This window comes from Dunckerocampus dactyliophorus, chromosome 13 (genome assembly GCF_027744805.1).
Source record: "Dunckerocampus dactyliophorus isolate RoL2022-P2 chromosome 13, RoL_Ddac_1.1, whole genome shotgun sequence".
NCBI lineage: Eukaryota > Metazoa > Chordata > Actinopteri > Syngnathiformes > Syngnathidae > Dunckerocampus > Dunckerocampus dactyliophorus.
The window spans coordinates 14,400,051-14,418,072 of record NC_072831.1 but is presented as its reverse complement, the minus strand read 5'-3'; the positions used below and the strand labels follow the sequence as shown (position 1 = coordinate 14,418,072).

Below are 18,022 nucleotides of genomic sequence, written 5' to 3'. Positions count from 1 at the left end.
AGCGCAGGCAGCGGCGGGATGAGCGCTGGGATGGAGAGCGCGAGCGAGTGAGAGGAATGACTCTTTCCACAGGCGGGATAGGGCTCTTTAAGACTCAAGGGCCTGATGAATATGGAACAGCTGCTGTTGGCTGGCTCCGAGGGGGAGGACTTAAAGCGACAGAGGGGCCGGCAGAGCGCCGGGGAAGAGAGATCCAAAATGCTGGCCCTCGCACACTCTCCACCCCATGCATGGACACAATGCACATGCTAGAGCACAACACACTTACAGGTCACAGCAGAGATGCAATACCTGAATCACATCACACGTCCAGCACTAAAAACGTGGAAAACAAAGTCTAGCAAGATGAGAATCCGTGAGTAGTCAGTATCTGGAAACATAGTAGGCACTCGGTCAAGCACGGCCCTCCGTCAAGGCTAAACAGTAAAGCACTGAATTCCTATCTTCTGCATATGCTTGAATGTTGTCATGACTGAGACATTAAGGACAACGTTGATAAATCTTCTTTAGCACATTTTTACCAGAACTGGAAAATAATCTTGTATTAGCACCTTCCAGATAGCAGATCCTCAAGAAAACTGACAAACAAGCAACGTTTAGTAATTATTTCCAAGTCCTGTTCACTAACAGTAACGACAACTAACCTTCATGGAATCATCACTTCCTGTAAAGACTGTAAAACTAATTCAAATTAATAGATAGACATTGTTTTGCGCCTAGACATCTATGACTATAAAAGAAAATCCTCGTTAAGTTATTCATTGGCATACCACGCTTTAGTGTAAATTAAAGTAGTGTAACTTCAAACAACAGCTCAGAACTTTTCAAAGCAGTCGACTCCTCCAAACTTGATCATTACAGTTAAAAACCTGCTATATGCATCTTTAAAAGTGTCACCAAATGTGGCTGTATAGCACAAAAAAAGCCTCGACGGCAGCCTAAACCACAGTATAGATGCTACACCAAGTAGTCAAGTGCATTTGCAGCACTTCACTTCCAAAATGCAATAGCTTTCAAACCACTAAGGACAGTTAATGTATTTATTGAGCTGTGTCGCTGGCTCCATTTGCGGGTGTTACATGTGAGAGAGCATTGTGAACCTTTCGCCACCTGCGAGAGATGATCACAAGCTATAACTCATATTCTGCAGGCCCATCATCTTCTAAAGCAGCGGAAAATCCAGCTCTGCTACTCTAACCCCAGCTTTAGAAGCGCCTGTGTTTCAGTGTTGATCAAGCTCAGTAAGAATGTCGAGAATGCAGATACCATTTCACAGTCAGCGAGGGTCAATGTGTTATTGTATCCCCACATTATAAGAGCAGACCTTATGGTACCTTTTGGACAAAAAATGAGAAGCAATAACTTGAAAAAATGTCTGATTATCACTGATTGTGAATAGTCCCGACACAGATGACAGTGGCTTCAAAGTGGAAATAACACTGGTGGATTCATGCAGCGTTTGTGCTGGATGCAAAGCAGGAACAGTATAGCCCCTGGAGAGGAATCCTGTTCCATTCATCGGCTCACGTTTCTAGAATCAATGCAAAAACATCACGCAATCCCTATTGATCATCACAGGCCTATTGGCGTGCAACAATAGTGTCCCCACCATGGCACAGATTACAAAAGCATCTGGTCTACTTTTTTAGGACATAAACAAATGACTAAATAAATGAAATCCAATCAAGAATGGTCCCAATTCAGCACCTAATTCCTAGGATAGGAATAAAAACACTGTCAAACATGGTTGTAAGAGTCCAATGAGACACTGCTCCTCAAAAAATAAAAACAAAGGCGTGTTGTTTTAAGTTGAGTTTTAGGTCAAACAACCGTAGAGGGTCCTCAGAGGAACTGGCAATAATGTCATGACACACAATAGCATCAATCTACCTAACCTGCATTTCACCTTGGTAAGTGCCTCCACGTGACAAATCTCATATCTTGCACATTTTTATTTGGTTTGCCAAAGCTATTAAGTAACATCCTGACTTGTGCGTCGCACCATGTGAGCTATGAAAGACCCCGCCGAAAGCTGCTATCGCTCCTCCTTATCAGCTCTGTTATGAAAAATCACAGGATGTGACAGTTGATTTGACAGAGAAGGATCTGATACAAATAAAGAATAGAGCTGTGTGAGGCCAGCACTCTATCACAAGGCATGAAAAGTTAAAGCGGTAACAGGAGTAGGATAGTGGCCGATTATGTAATCTGTTGGAATTGTTGCATACCAAACAGAAAATAACTTTGTCACAATGGAAATCAATTATACCTGTGTTCATTTATCTCCCTGCAATATGGGATGTTGTGGACGTAAGGATGGGATATGAAAGTAAATGAGAATAACTATGAGAGTAAAGTTAGTGCACTCAACTTTTGTGACATGTATCAGTTAAAGCAAAGATGACTGCATGAGGTGCCTTTAGGACTACAAATAAGGAAATACAGTAAATGATCATTGCAATGCAGTGTAGAGCTGAGGTCTGACGGTGGAATAGATATCTCAACTATGTATCCTAATAAACCAATAGAGACAACTGTGTATCCTAATAAACAGACAAAAAAAACTGCAAATGTATGCATGTTTATGACAGTAAATGAGAACATATGATGCCAGATTTAAGAACAATAGGCTACTAAGTTTTCATTACGCAGCGATTAATACGGTGTGTGTACACTATAGTGTCATTTAGCTGTACACGGCCACAGGTGCGTCATTTAGGATAGGAACATGTATTTAGGATAAAGGGTGTAGAATTATACAATAGTGTGCCTCAAAGCGACAAAAGAGATGAGAAAGATATGCTAACTAACACATAAAGTACCTTTTTTCATGCCACTGTCCCGGGTGACAACCGTACTGCCGGGTCTCTGTGGTAAAGTGGTACAGCAGTGGTGGTGGATGTCCTGGTTGTTGTGGCGGTGGTGTTATGTTGGCTCTGCGGTTCCGGGACAGGCCGTATAACTGTCACACACCACAGCTTCACTGGCAACTCCTCCTCCGGCACGCGCCCACTGCCCAAACAAACACACCCACCGGCAACTGAGCTGCGCGAGCCAGGTCAAACAGAAATGTGTCACAATAGGTTAATAATCTACGATATTAAATTATTCACACACAAATACACATAATTATTTAACAATGTGTATATTCCACGACGTTTCTGTTTCTTTTTAAATTAAGTTGTAATATATTAAGTTGTATATATATATATACTGTATATATATATATACTGTATATTTTGTAACTGTTGGTTAGTGATGATACAAAAAACCCTGATATCAATATTCATTTAAATACATTACATTGTAATAAAGACATTTAAATTGTGCCATTTTGCTCTATTTTTCTTCATTTTTGGTGTTTAATTTTATTGTTTAACTTGATTTCTACAATGCACCGAGGGCCAATAAACTGCGAGCCGTACACTGCAAATGGCCCTCAGGCTGCACTTTGGACACCCCTGCCTTATGGGAATTATTGGTTTCCCAATATGCAGTCTAATGTCAAGGGTATAAAACCAGGGGACCGCCCCAGTGACAATGTCTGTTTAAAGTGCACTGACAATGCATGAGCAAGCAATCCATGACCTTTGATGGTCCATCCATCCATCCGTTTTCTATGCCGCTTATCCCCACTCGGGTCGCGGGGCACACACATAAACAATAATATTACAAAATCACATATTAGAGAACTATCAGAAGACAAATATTGATCAATACAATTGACTACACTGTATTGCCTTCAATAAGTAATGACAGGTGTTCCTGCACAATTTCCACCATGAGCCCATCATGCCTCTGCTGTGGGCTCCAGTTTGTAACAGCCGAAAGCAATCTCCACTAGAGGGAGGGCTCTCTCACAACAAGGCCACGCTGCAGCGGAGATGTCTTGATTTATTTATTTATTTCTCTTACAAAGATATTCATAAAACAGATAAATGACAGCCAGAAGAGTGCCAACAAGCAGGCACACAATGGACACTCAAGTGCTCTGACTTGCTCAGCACAAAAAGCCTCTCCATTACAAACATGTAATTATTGTCCCTCATAGATTAATTCATGCTGAAAGACAGAAATGGGCTGCAGACTATTGATGGTGGAAATTAAGTGACATTAAAAGAATGATATTGTGACTGTGAAAGTATCATTGATTATTTTCAAATGCAATTAACGGTATTTGAAAATGGGACCTGAACATGAAGCCAACCCTGGGAGCACTGAGGATCACTTCATTTGAGAGAAATATAAAGGCCAAATTATCCCATCAAAGAGAAAATCTATAAATGTAATGACATAGCACTTTAACACTAAGGAATGACAACAGAACCCTGTTCAGTTCCCTCAGTTGGGTGCATTAACTAATCAGTCAGTGGTTCACAAAAAACAGATTTTTTTTTTAAATTAACTAATTTAAAATATTTATAATTCAAAAGAAACCCAAACTTTAAAAAACTTTTAAAATAGAACTAATAGTGACATTTAAATAAGTTTGAAGTTGTGCTGGTGAATGCAAAAATACAAGAAATATTGACCCACAAGGAAGCTTTTAGAACTGTTTGTTGATAGCAACCAATTATTTCCTCCAAGTGTAACTTAATGGTGTGCGTGTGTGTGTCTTTGTGTGTGTGTGTTTGTGTGTGTGTATTGTCTGAAAGCCATCCTCAATCAAACTGTGATTATCTCTCTCTATTGCTTGCACTGATGGCCCGACGCTTAACAAGTGAAGTGCTCTAAAAATACATTTTTGACACAAGACAAGCTAAAGCACTTTAAAATTAGAAAGGCTGAAGGTGCACACACACACACACACACACACACAACACACAGACAGACACACACACACACACAGTCACTCTCTCTTGAGAAGCCATCAGTTAGGAAGCAGACATGTTGCACACTTATTCTGCAACCTGTCATAAAACATGTTTTTAGCCTCCCATCAAATCTCGACATATGCTGTGTGGATTAAGTCAGTGTGAAAGTTGAATCTCACTTTTGAATCGGCAGATTTAAAATGTCATGGGTGCTGTTTGTTGTGCAGTTTACAGGAGGGAATGAAGAGATATTGAAGCCCCCATATTGAAGCCTCTGTCATGTCAGAAATTTGTCTGAATGAGACACTGGTTAGCTTGTACAATTAAATCCAATTTATGACTATTTTAAACTATGATGATCGTGGTATGATAGTGCGTCTACGTCTGGAGATCTGGGTTCAAATCACTGTTGCAACACCTCTGTGTGGAGTTTGCATGTTCTCTCCATGCTTGCGGGGGTTTTCTCTGGGTGCTCCAGCTTCCTCCCACATACCAAAAAACAGGCATGTTAGGTTAACTGGAGACTCTACATTGGCCATACATCTGAATGTGAACAATTGTATCTCTGTATGTGTCCTGTGTGATTGGTGCCCAGCCTGGGTGTACTCCACCTATTGCTCCAAGTCTGCTGGGATTTGTAAATATATTTATTTCAGAAGGACAGGAACAGTGCATATTAGTCATCATTTTCCATGTAAATATGCAAGATTATTACCAGTGGCTAATTTAGTCCCTGACGGCAGGTTAATGTTAAAGAGATAATTCAGATTTTTTGACTTGAAGTTGTATGACATCCCCATCAGCATTGTAGTCCAATAACAGCAACTTACCCCCCACTTGGTCTCCTAAATCCAGTTCTGGTCAGATTTCTGTGATAAAGAACATAGTTCCGCTTAGTTGCTGGGGACAATTATGTAAAGAGTTTGGCTTTTCAAAACAATATGCCTTCAAAAGATTAAAAACATTTGCATCACAAAAATGCCTTCTCAAAAAACTCAAACCTCACAAAACGCTCAGGGTTATATCTGTCTCCCGCCGTATCCCTGCACACTGTCGCCTGTGCGTTCATGTGAATGTGACGAAGACACTCACATCTTCTTCTGCTGTGGAACACATACGTAAACAAGATGGCCGCGGCGCTCCGTCGTGGAATTGGATGTGAGCTTTTTTGTCACATACACATGAACAACATGAACGCACAGGCGACAGTGTGCAGGAATACGGTGGGAGACATATATAATATATAATGCCAAGCGTTAATCTTTTGAACTCATATTGTTTTGAGAAGCCAAACTCTTTACTTAATTGTCAGCAGCAACTAAGCGGAACTACGTTCTTCATCACGGAATTCTGACCAGAACTGGATTTAGGAGACCAAGTGGGGGCTAAGTCGCTGTTAGTGAACCACAGTGCTGATGGGGATGTCATACAACTTCATGTCAAAAAGTCCGAACTATCCCTTTAAGTACACTAACAATAACAATAACATTTGACATAAAAGAATAGAAAAATGTATAAATGTAGGCAATTAATAACAGTAGGCATAAAACCATGTATACTAGGCAGGACCATGAGTTTGGGGAGACATAAAGTACTAAAGTACTAAGTATTAAGTATCCATTTTCTTCTGCTTATCCGGGTCGGGATCACGAGGGCAGCAGTCTCAGTAGGGAAGTTCAGGCTTCTTGGTCTACGACCACGACTTTCAGTTCCACCCGGAGGACACCAAGATGGTCCCAGGTCCGCTGTGGGACATGATCCCTCCAGGGTGTCCAAAGTCCTCCTGCCGGCTGGGCATGCCCGGAACACCTCACCAGGGAGGTGTCCAGGACGCTTCCGGACAAGACGCCCAAGCGACCTCGACTGGTTCCTCTCGATGAGAAGGAGCAGCGGCTCTACTCTGAGTTCCTCCCGGATGACCAAGCTCCTCACCCTATCTCTTAGAGTGAGCCCAGCCATCCTAAGGAGGAAACTTATTTCAGTCACTTGTATCTGTGATCTCGTTCTTTTCTCATTCCAACCGGTAAATTGAGAGCTTTGCCTTCTAGCTAAGCGCTCTCTTCACAACAACAGTCCGGTCCGCATTACTGCAGACGCTGCGCCAATACGCCAGTCGATCTCACGCTCCAGGCTTCCCCCACTCGTGAACAAGACCCCAAGATATTTGTACTCGTCCCTCCTAGGCAAGACCTCACTCACAAGCTGAAAGGTGCAAACAACCCTTTTCTGACTCAGAACCATGGCCTCAGATTTGGAGGTGCTGAATCTCCCCCAGAAGCTTCCCATTCAGCTGCAAACCACCCCAGTAAACACTGACGATCACAGTCTGATGTGGTCATCAGGACTACATCATCTGCGAATAGTAGAGACGACATCCTAAGGACCCCAAACTGGACCCCCTCGATTCCTTGGCTGAGCTTAGCAATTCTGTCCATAAAATTTAGGAACAGAATCATGACAGAGGGGAGCCTTGGCGAAGGCTAACATTTAGAGGGAACAGGTTCAACAGGGACCAAATGGCATGTATTAGCGTGCTACCAACCCTGTACTCCTGGAGTACCCTCCACAGGACACAACGAGGGACACGGTCGAATGCCTTTGCCAAGTCCAGAAAGCACATGAAGACCTGGGCAAACTCCCATGTACCCCTTGAAAGGGTGTAGAGTTGGTCCAGTGTTCTGTGACCAGGACAGAAACCACATTGCACCTCTGTAGCTGAGGTTCGCTTAACGGTCGTACCTTTTCTCCAGCACTTCGGAATAGACTTTCCCAAAGAGGCTGAGGAGTGTGATCCCCCTACAGTTGGAACACACCCTTCTTAAAAAGGGGGACCACCACCCCGGTCTTTCAACCAGACGTGCTGTTCTCAACTTCCTCCGTCTCCACTATAAACAGTGTGGACCGGGCACTGCTTCCCCTTGCTGAAGCGTCGAATAGTTTGCCAGAACCTCTTCCAAGGCCTTACCAAACTCCTCCCACACCCGGGTTCTTGCCTTGACCACTGCCGAAGCCACATGCCTCTTGGCCTGCCGGTACCGGTCTGCTGCTTCAGGAGTCCACAAATGTTATTACATGTTTTGACATGTTTCTTACACACAAAATATATGGAAGAAAGCATAGGACCCAGCTCACCCGCGGCCCTAATGAGCACAAGCAGTATAGAAAACAGATAGATGGATGAATGGACACTATGAGTAACTGCACCTTCATGTGCTAAGTAGATAAAGCCAGCGAACACCATGTTATGTTATAAAGGGCATTGATGTGTCTGTGTATTTTTTGTTTCGTTGTTAGTACAGATAAAGGAACACGCACTTGAAGGCCCCTATTATGCAACAGTGACTTTTTAATGATGTCATAACAGTAATATGAGTCCCGAGAGCCTTTTTATGATCACCAAACGTGACAATAATCTATCATCTCCCTAACTTGTTTGCGCTACTTTTGAGAGAAGACGCACTCAACCTTTTGGTTATGATGACATTGTGAACAAAAACCCTCCTTGGTCATGAGCCCTTCTTGTGCATACACCCACCACTTTGTAGAGGGCAACTTTGTAAAAAAAAAGAGGCTTCACTACACATGTAGTACACAAAGCCTGGTGTGACTGTCATGTTAGCACTGTATATTACATAGCTATGCTAGTGTCCTGGCATCTATTACAGTGTTGTGTGTTGTTTTGTTGGCTCTGGTAGATTTATACTGTATTGTTATAGTCACTGATGTGAGGTGAGGTTCATGGCTGGTGAGGCATTTACTCTTTTTTTAGAAAAAAAAAAAAAAAGAATAATTCACTTTGGTTCAAAAAAATTTTTCGAAATGTTTTCAGATACTTCTTAGACCCAATTATTATTATTTTTGATACAGTGAAAAACATTTGTGTGCATGCAGCATTTCCTTTTACAGGAAAAGTTCTGATACTTTGTTGTAAAAGTCTGATCACCTCCTGGTGAGTTTGGGTATATCGAATACTCCACCTTGGCAGTCAGATTCATTCAGCAGAGCATAAAACTATATTCAATGCATTTGGTTTTCTATTATTAAGAAAATAAAACCACAAAAACACCAGCTTTTCCTCTGTGGAAGGACGTCAGTGACAAGCACCTTCCAGTTCACACACGCCCCCACTCCTTCAGGATGCAGCAGTACAGCAAGTGCCTCCCCTGTGACATTTCTATGTATTTTATTGTCAAATTAGCAAGAATAATGAAGCCACACTTACATTAAAGACTTTACAAAGGCTGGGTGTATAATAAATGTTTCTGCAGCACTATATTATTGGCGACATGCTGACAAACTGGCAGGCGTTTGCGCACTAAGCCGAGAAGCCACGCTCATGGATTTCATGGATTTTTTGATCACGAAATCTGCAAATCCATCAATTTTTAGTTAGCAAAAAGTTAAAAACGATTGGAATCATACAGAAAATGTATAATACTTGTATAGTTCAATGGACAAATATTAATATTTCTTTTATGTTATTATTTATTTTTGTATTTTTCACCATGACTCAGGCTCTGCCTTACTTGCCTGCCCTGACTGCACATCAATGGTTAGAGTACTTCTTAGATGGTCCTCGGTTTATGATGTTCCGTGTTTAAACTTTTCATAGTTATGAATGAACTCCCATACATTAGTTAAAAACTTTTTCGAAAGATAGTTACAGCGCACGATGGCGTAAGAATACACAATGTGCTCAATATTGTGGCTGTGAATTTAGTTCCGACTTACACTAAAATTCAACTTCCAACACGTCGCAGGAACGGAACTCGTTGTTAACCCCAGGACCACCTGAATAGTAAGCAAACCTTTTGATAGATTACAAAGCGTCATAGTGCACCAGTTGCACTCAGATCTTTAACTTTGTTACACTGTTGGTAATCCAGCAAGAGAGAGACTAACAGAAAGAGAAAAACATGAAACATGTCAGGCACAACCTCTGATATGACATGCAAGCTTCGGTTAAACCAGACATCCATCTCCAGTTCTGATAAAAAATGCTGCATAATTCAAACCCAAACATTTTTATTTGTGAGATTCAAACTGAATCAGAAGGTCCGAACCGCCTCTCGCTCTCCAAATGCTGTCAGCCATCCCTCCCCTAAATTTCATTTAGAAGACATCTTACTCCCTTTCTCCTGCTTTTTGATGCTCTGTGCGTCGCTGTCCCTCTGTGTGCCGTAGCCCTTAGATTTACTTGCTTAACAAATATGGACAGGGGGCTTAAGTGGTTTTTGAAATCTTCAAATGGACTTTGGACTGCCTGTGCTGTGCTGGTGGTGAGAGTCTCTCTGTTCAATCACATGCTGCCTGTATCTGCTATTGTGTGCGTGTGTGTGTGTGTGCGTGTGCATGCGTGTGTGTGTGTGTGTGCAGCCTCACTGGGTGGAGCGGCAGTCTGGAAATGAGATAAGGATGTCTGATTCATGGGATCTGACAGGAAATCTATATCCTGCAATGTTTATAATCCCGCCATTACTACACAGCCAAATGAAAGAACAATAATCCAATCATTTACTCCCATATTTACCTGAGGCACATTCTCAGCTTTAAAGGCAACGGCAGCCACGGAGGCAGGAAAAAAAACAATATGGGTAAGGTTGGCATGGGGTGAGGCAGCTCTTGGACAGTGTTCTGTCCTGTGGGGAGATGTGTATCTACAGGAAGCAGGGTTGTTCACTTGTGTTGCTCTCTTTGGAGGTTAAAGGTTACTCATTACTCATCATTAAGACCTAATTGAGTCATGAGCAAAGGGGTAAACATGATGCTAACATTCCACTCTTACATCTTCCGCTTCTCTTCTTGCACAAAGACAGAGGAGAGGTGTCATACTGCTCGCTCTGACTGATCCCGTGTTATCCGTAAGAGAGAAGTCCTCAGAGGTAACGTCTCTCCATACAAGCGTGGAGGAATTCTCTGGTGGTGGTTTACTTATCATAGAGTCTTTCATGACAGCATGAGCTGCTCTTCATTGTGTATGAGGGGGGGGGGAAGTTTATCTTATTTGGAAAAGCAAGGGGGGGCCCTGCCCTTATCTGTCAATAAACAGTAATTAGATTTTGTGGCCGATAGCGTCGATTGGTTTCTAATCTAGCTGTCGCTCCAGACGTGTGTAATTAAAATCCCGATTGATAAAGGGGGTAAAAGCCCGCCCAAGCCACCACTTTAGCAGCCCTACCCCCGACCCCTTGAAAGCACAAACAAGGGAGAGATATGAAAGGATGCCTCGGGAGAAAACTGCACTTCTTATTGATCCGTTCTATCTGCCTTCCTATCAATGCCCTTTTTCCACAATGGAGGGGCTAGTACAAAGGTTGCCAACGTAAAACTTCATGGCTGCAGATATTATCCCTCTTAATAGTTGCATTTTTTACCTTTAAGGCAGTTGTAATAGATATTTTGCTAATAACATTGTATCAAATGTCAAAGGTGGTGCTCTTAGTGTTTAACCTGCACAGATTTATCTTTGCCCTATGGAGCTGCCATCGACTTTATAGAGCTCTAAAGTGACGTTCAGATAGTTGCATACACTCGGTTTACAAAAATCATGCAAATAAGAATGAGGTGATGAATCAAAATTCTAGACGCTGTAATTGCAGTAAATGTAAAACAAGATAACAGTCATGACCTGATGGTTGACGTGATCCCACAGACCTACTGCAAAAAATGAAATCCAAGCAACGTTAATTTTGAACCAAAGTACAAAAAAAAAAACAACTATTCTTCACTTAAAGACACTCTAAAGAATTTTGATCAAATGTCCATCATAGATTTGCTGGATACTACGCTGCAGGACATCTGCGCTTTCCTGATTTTCATTAGCAATACAACTCACTATTCTATAATATGTATTTTTTATTTATTTTTATTTTGTGGGGAGTTTTCCGGGAGTACAGTATTGGTGGCATGCTTCTACATGCCATTTGGTCCTTGTAAACCAGAGCAGGAGCCTGGTTCGCATTGGCAGCATGCAGTAAGTCGAGCCTGTTCCCTATGAGCATTGGCCTGCGCCAAGGCTGCCCTTTCACTGTCACTATTCTCTTCATAATTTTTATGGACAGAATTTCTAGGTGCAGCCAAGGCGTCGAGGGAGTCCAGTCTGGATCCCGTCGCTAATATTTGCAGACGATGTGGTCCCGATGGCCTTATCAGGCTGTGACCTTCAGCGTTTACTGGGGAGGTTTGCATCTGAGTGTGAAGCTTCTGGGATGAGACTCAGCACCTCCAAATCCGAGTGTATGGTTCTCAGTCAGAAAAGGGTGTATTGCACCCTCCGGGTTGGAAGTAAGATCTTGCCCCAGGTGGAGGAGATCAAGTATCTCGTGGTCTTGTTCACGAGTGAGAGAAGGTTGGAGCGTGAGGTCGACAGGCCGGTCGGTTCAGCATCTGCAGTAATGCGGTTGCTTTACCGGACCGTCATGGTGAAAAGAGAGCTGAGCCGGAAGGCAAAGCTCTCAATTTGCTGGTCATGAGCTTTAGGTTGTGACTAAAAGAACTAGATCGCGGATATAAGCGGCCGAAATGAGTTTCCTTAGGGTGGCTAGACTCACCCTAAGAGTTGGTGAGGAGCTCAGTTATCCAGGAGGGGCAGGAACTGGAAGAGGTTGCCGAGGACTGGGAAGTCTGGGATTCCATACTCAGACAGGTGCCCCGCGATCTAAGCCCGGATAAGCAGAAGACAATGGATGGATAAATGGATTATTATTAGTAGTAGTAGTAGTAATATTTATTCATTTATTTAACTTTTTTTGGCACAATATCCATCCCCCCGATACATGGAGGATGGGGTGGGTGCGGGGGATGAGCATTACACTAAAAACCTAAAAAGCATTGTCAGTTCGCCCTTGTTTTATTAGGAATTATTATGCCTGTTGTGAGATAATTCAAACCTGCAATAAAAGCCTATTGTTTCTGTTGATGTTTCAAGTCTGGTGTTGATATGTCTCACCAAACATTACAGTAACATCACTGACACGTAGCAACAAGCGTAGAATACTACATATTATCACAGCGTCTTTGAATGCATCTTCTGAATGCCTTTTACCACCACGCCACCGTGAAACAGCGATCATTAATTGTGTGAATGCTGAAAGTATTCACATATATAAAATTGTGCACCATTTTTCATTTTCTTTATATTCTTCCGCTTCGTCTTCTTCCTACTTCTTATTCTGCCTCATTTTTCGCTAACTCCTTCTCCATTTCTTAACCAATTCAAACAAATCCAACATCAAAATGTTCAGGTCACTCAGGACAAGTGTGCTACCAATTCAAAATATTCCCACATTTATTGTAATTTCATATTTTCTGTGAGAATGTTCCCATTGAAAATGAATGGACAATTTAAAAGGCGCCCTCTGCTGGTGAAATGTTGTTTTACATATACCATTAAAGAATCAGTCGGCTGGATTTACAGCAGTAACATGGCTTATCGTATGTGGTAAGAGTTACCCAACCCAAAGGTGGCCGGTTCAAGTCCGATGTATGCATTTATCATGTTGTATAAAATTATATTACAGATGGGTGTCATTGTCCTCCAATCACTACCAGCTGTCAACTAATTAGGGGCAATGGTTTAACTGAGAAGACCGTAAATGCTGTTTTACTGAGAAGACGGTAAATTCTGTTTGATAACTTTGATTTCTGATTGCAACCATCTAACCTCCAGCCAGCACTTGATTAACAATGATAGTACATTTTAGTTTTTTCTTCAGTTCACTCGGGACAAGGTTGCTACCGATTCAGATTTGTCAAAATATTCCCACAGTTAGTGTCATTTCATATTGAAAATCAATAAGAAAATATAATTCAAAATATTTCTGCTGGTGTTTCACATTTTCCATGACTGAATCACTCTGGCGCTATTACACCCATTCTGGGGCGATTGTCCAAGTTGTATAGTCCATCTTATAGCGTGCTTGCTTCCTGACCCAAAGATCATCGTTTCATTTCCAGAGTTAAGCTCAAACTACTCCTACTTTCGTTCTACATTTTAGCATATTTCCACAGCATTTCAGTCGCGCTTCAGCCTCCAAATAGCTCGTGTGTTTCTAAATTGTGATTTTCGGACTTTTTCAAAGCATTTCAGTTTTGCTTCAGCTTTTCAGGATTCACACACAATGTCTACTGACATTGCATCATCTAGTTAATTAATTAATGTTTGAAAACACGCGATAGAGTGAAGGAGTGACATTCGAACCGGGATGTAGCAAGGGACTACTGTAACAATTAATCCATTTAGTTTTTAGAATATGCCAAGGGCCAGTAAAAAACTAGCTGCAGCCTGAAAATGTCCCCAGGGCCAGACTTTGCACACCCTGCTGTAATGTAAAAGTGGATATCCCGGATATCCCACATTTTGATTACCGGCCCGGCAATAATGTTTACTCAAATAAGCCTTAAACTTTCAATACATTTAAAGTATGTCTGCTCTGTATGGATGGATTATTGTTATACTGTATTGTTTTCGGGAAAAATGTGCCCTCAAAAGTCGCAAGAAAACTTATGAATTTGAACCGCATTTGAACCGCATTTGAACTTCAACTCAAATTAATAATTTCCATATGTTTAGTTTTTTCTTTTGATTTTTGGGAACACTCCCCTAATTTAAAAAGCTGCCCACACGGCAGTCGGTTTAACACTAGAAGTCCCACAGCCCAGCCATTTGGCTTTTCTACCTTTCATGCCCAAAGTTTAGTTTAGTTTTGAACTAATATCCCACTATAGTCAGAGAATCAGTCATCATCTGTTAACCGCTAATCTGGCAGGTAGTGGCTGCTTTTACAAAACAAAGGTGGGTAATTGTATGTTACTGAGTTATTCATTTTAAACCACACAACCTTTTGGCTGTCGTCTGGGCATGGGAGCAGGAGTACAAAACCCTGGGACTTCTGTTGTTTGGCCCAATGAAAAACATTTTCATCACTTTAGAAAAAAATCAGGATGGCCAGGACAGGAGGTCACCCTAACACAGCCGTCTCCAACGTTTTTTCTTGTGAGAGCTACTTTCACAAAATGAAAACGTCCAAGAGCTACTCATTTTTGTGACATTTATTTTCATAGCTTATTTTAACCCAAACAAACTGAATATGCCTGTTTTACCAGAGCATTAACAAAATGTTTGCATCCACAACTCAACGTTTTGTATTTCAGAATGCATTTCTTTCTAGTGTTCTCACATTATTAAATGAAATCCTGAATGAAAAGCAGGCTTGCAGGCTCCTCATGTGGTCGTGGGGCGCTACCTGGTGCAAGCGGGTATTGGTGACCCCTGCCTTAGCAAATCCATGTTTGAATCTAATGTAGTTTTATCTGATATGATTTGCAGTACAATCAAAGGAAGTAAAAAAAACAAAAAAGCAGAATCTATGGAGAAATGTACGCCTTAAAGATACACACAGTTTACCTGTTAATAAGGGGAGTAACGGCAACAGACTTCAACATCTGGGTCCATGCAGCTAGACAAAGAAAAAAAAAAGACATAATAAAAGTGAACTTAGTGACACAGCAGGAGAAAAACTGAATCAGTCTGATAATCCATCCATTCATTTTCTATGCCGCTTATCCTCATTAGGGTCGCAGGGGTATGCTAGAGCCTATCCCAGCTGATTTCGGGCGAGGGTACACCCTGGACTGGTCGCCAGCCAATCGCAGGGCACATATAGGCAAACCGGTCTGATAATTTGGTCACAAACATGCATTATAAAGTTGTGTGATGTAAAGTGGTTGAGAGGAGCACAATGTGTTGGTTTATGCAGGGCTTTTACACATCTGTAAGCCAGGTCCATGCCTCACGTGACCTTTCCTGTCTGACACTGGTCACCTGCTGTCACATGTGACAGCTGACCCACACCAGTGAATGATGGCTGCCTTGTGCTTCATCCGCCTCTGTGACACACCTCACACAGGTCCACGTGTGCACACATACTGTACCCACGATGGAGCGGATAAACCAAGCAGCAATACAACCACGCCAAGAACATAATAAATCACACATTAGAAGTGTACAACTCTACTTCACTAGGGGTGGGGGGTGGGGAGTACACTGGAGAAAAGCACTGGTCTAGTGGTTAATTTGGTTCTTAATGGAAGGCAACATTTCCAAAGGAAAACTTTCATTGGGAGCAAATGACTTTCCTCAGTTTTCACTTTAGTAACACAGAGAGAGTGAGATTGATAAATGCTGGCAGTGCAGTGCCAGCCCATGCATAGCGTGCCTCATTTAACGCATTTCTGTAATTTCCCCTAAACAATGATTAATAAATGGCAACCTGCACATGTGAAAAATAGACAATCTAAGTAGATATTGCTGAGAAAGCGTTTTAACTTCAAAACTGCTAATCAGATGCTTTACTTGTCTCCAGAATTTGGCATCAGAAACTCCTACTGCTCTCACTGTATGTTACTATTTCATTATTGTTATTATGTATTATGTATTTTATATATATTTTCATTATTATGTCTTGGCAAGATTTTGGAAGTGGGATGAAAATATGTACACTCCTGATCAAAATCTTAAGACCAGTTGAAAAATTGCTAGAATTTGCATTTTGCACATTTGGATCTTAATGAGGTTTTAAGTAGAGCCACAACATGCAAAACCAAGAAGGCAAGTGAGACGAAAAACATTTTGAAAAAGTAATTTATTGAAAACAACAATTAAACTGAAATTGGCTGTTTATCAGTTGATCAAAGGTTTAAGGCCACATGCTATAAAAGCCAAAATCTGCTCAAAATTATCATTTTCTGTCAGGCATTCACACTGTCAGGCCCTCCTGATGGCTAAAGCTAAGAAGCTTTCTCTTTTTGAACGTGGCTGGATTGTCGAGCTGCATGAGCAAGGCCTCTCGCAGCGTGACATTGTTGCTGAGGTTGGGAGCAGTAAGACAGTCATTCTACATTTTTTGAAAGATCCTGAGCATTATGGAACAAAAAAGTCAAGTGGTAGACCCAAAAAAAACACACCTGCGCTGAGCCGGAGGATCCGATTGGCTGTCCATCAAGACACAGGGCATCTTCGACCCAAATGAAGGCCCTTACTGGTGCCAACTGTAGCGCAATAACCATCCGACGGCATCTGCGGGAAAAGGGTTTAAAAAACAAAAAACGAATTCAAAGACCTCGTCTCCTTCAACGGCACAAAACTGCCCGTTTAGACTTTGCCAGGGAACATCAAACATGGGACATTGAAAGGTGGAAAAAAAGTTTTATTCTCTGGTGAGAAAAAATATAACCTTGACGGTCCAGACGGCTTCCAACGTTACTGGCATGACAAGGAGATCCCACCTGAGATGTTTTCTACCCGGCACAGTGGAGGGGGGTCCATCATTGTCTGGGGTGCTTTTTCATTCAGTGGAACACTGGAGCTTCAGGTGGTGCAGGGTCGTCAAATGGCGGATGGGCAATTGGGCATGGAAGGCAACGGAGGTTTGGAAACACTCGCATCAAACATGCCCAAAACAATTTTGGATGGATGGAACTTATTAGCTTCGCAGATTTGAAAATGTTATTTTCTTTATTTTTCTCAAGTCCTACCTTGGCCTACCTTCCGGGGGCCTGTCTCACACTTTGAAAATACCGTTTTAGAGGACTTAAAATTGAAAAGAAGGTCAAATTCAACGAAGTAAGAAGACAAGATTGGTAAGTTTACTAATTTATGTCATCATACTATGTTTTTAAGGCCATATCTGATTGGACCAGATTGAACAGCATTCTCCACACAATCATGTTTTCTACATGGTCTCAGAGGGGTTGTCTTAGTCTACACCATGACCAACAGTTTAGTTACCAAGTTTGGGGGGGAAAAAAACCTAGTGTGAATAGTATTTTAGAGTTTTACCGTGTTAGACTCTGTCACAGATTTCACAAAATTGGTCCAATTGCTGCAGTATATTTTTCAATTGCACTGCTTCCATTTTCACATAACAGGGATTATAGAATGTACATTTCCCATGTGATTTCAGTTCAAATTCAACTATTTAATTGTCTTTGACGTTCTTATATTATTACTACATTGTATTTTATTCATGCTTTTAATCTTGAAAATGTATAGAGAGAAATGTTATTGTTTAGCATGTTGGCCACATATTCAGGAGATTGGGAAGACCGGGTTCGATTCTCCCTTGGGCATTTCCTTGTGTAGTTTGCATGTTCTCCCCGTGCGTGCGTGGGTTTTCCCCAGGTGCTCCGGTTTCTTCCCACATTCCAAA

General features: G+C 41.7%; 1 protein-coding gene across 2 annotated transcripts in view; it reads right to left on the bottom strand.

The window, feature by feature from the left end:
- Positions 1 to 2,924, bottom strand: part of esrrb (estrogen-related receptor beta) — a 47,813-nt gene extending 44,889 nt beyond the window's left edge. The window contains exon 1 of one of the 2 annotated variants that reach the window (XM_054797046.1): positions 2,823 to 2,924. The gene's annotated coding sequence lies outside the window, so the exon portion shown is untranslated. The remainder of the gene's footprint in view (positions 1 to 2,822) is intronic. The other variant, XM_054797047.1, reaches the window with a different exon arrangement.
- Between the last annotated feature and the right edge of the window lie 15,098 nt (positions 2,925 to 18,022).